This window comes from Arachis hypogaea, chromosome 5 (assembly GCF_003086295.3).
Source record: "Arachis hypogaea cultivar Tifrunner chromosome 5, arahy.Tifrunner.gnm2.J5K5, whole genome shotgun sequence".
NCBI lineage: Eukaryota > Viridiplantae > Streptophyta > Magnoliopsida > Fabales > Fabaceae > Arachis > Arachis hypogaea.
In genome coordinates, this window is record NC_092040.1 from 77,913,930 (window position 1) to 77,914,663 (window position 734).

At 40.6% G+C, this 734-nt stretch overlaps 1 non-coding gene across 1 annotated transcript; it reads left to right on the top strand.

Moving 5' to 3' along the window:
* Nucleotides 1-282: 282 nt before the first annotated feature.
* LOC112804927 (small nucleolar RNA R71) lies at nt 283-386 on the top strand. The gene has a single exon (XR_003203542.1). It is a non-coding gene; the product is annotated as a small nucleolar RNA R71 (small nucleolar RNA).
* Nucleotides 387-734: the final 348 nt, after the last annotated feature.

The following is a 734-nucleotide window of genomic DNA, read 5'->3' on the forward strand; positions in this document are numbered from 1 at the left end:
AGACTTTGGGAAATCATGTTGACTTGCTGAGTCAACATTTTGTTCTGAGCCAATATGGCATTCAGAGCATCAATTTCAAGAACTCCCTTCCTTTGAGGCGTCCCATTATTCACGAAATTCCTCTTAGAAGTGTACATGAACTGGTTATTTACAACCATGTCAATAAGTTCTTGAGCTTTTTTCTTTAGGTGAATGGATCCTCCTGCAGAATGGTCCAATGACATCTTAGAGAACTCAGATAGGCCATAATAGAATATATCTATCATGGTCCATTCTGAAAACATGTCAGAAGGACATCTTTTGGTCATCTGCTTGTATCTTTCCCAAGCTTCATAGAGGGATTCACCATCTTTTTGTTTGAAGGTCTGAACATCCACTCTAAGCTTACTCAGCTTTTGAGGAGGAAAGAACTTAGCCAAGAAGGCCGTGACCAGCTTATCCCAGGAGTCCAGGCTATCTTTAGGTTGAGAGTCCAACCATGCTCTAGCTCTGACTCTTACAGCAAAAGGGAAAAGCATGAGCTTGTAGACTTCAGGATCTACTCCATTCGTCTTTACAGTCTCACAGATCTGTAAGAACTCAGTTAAAAACTGATAGGGATCTTCTGATGGAAGTCCATGAAACTTGCATTTTTGTTGCATTAGAGCAACTAGTTGAGGTTTCAGCTCAAAATTGTTTGCTCCAATGGCAGAAATTGAGATGCTTCTTCCATCAAACTTGGAAGTAGGTGTAGT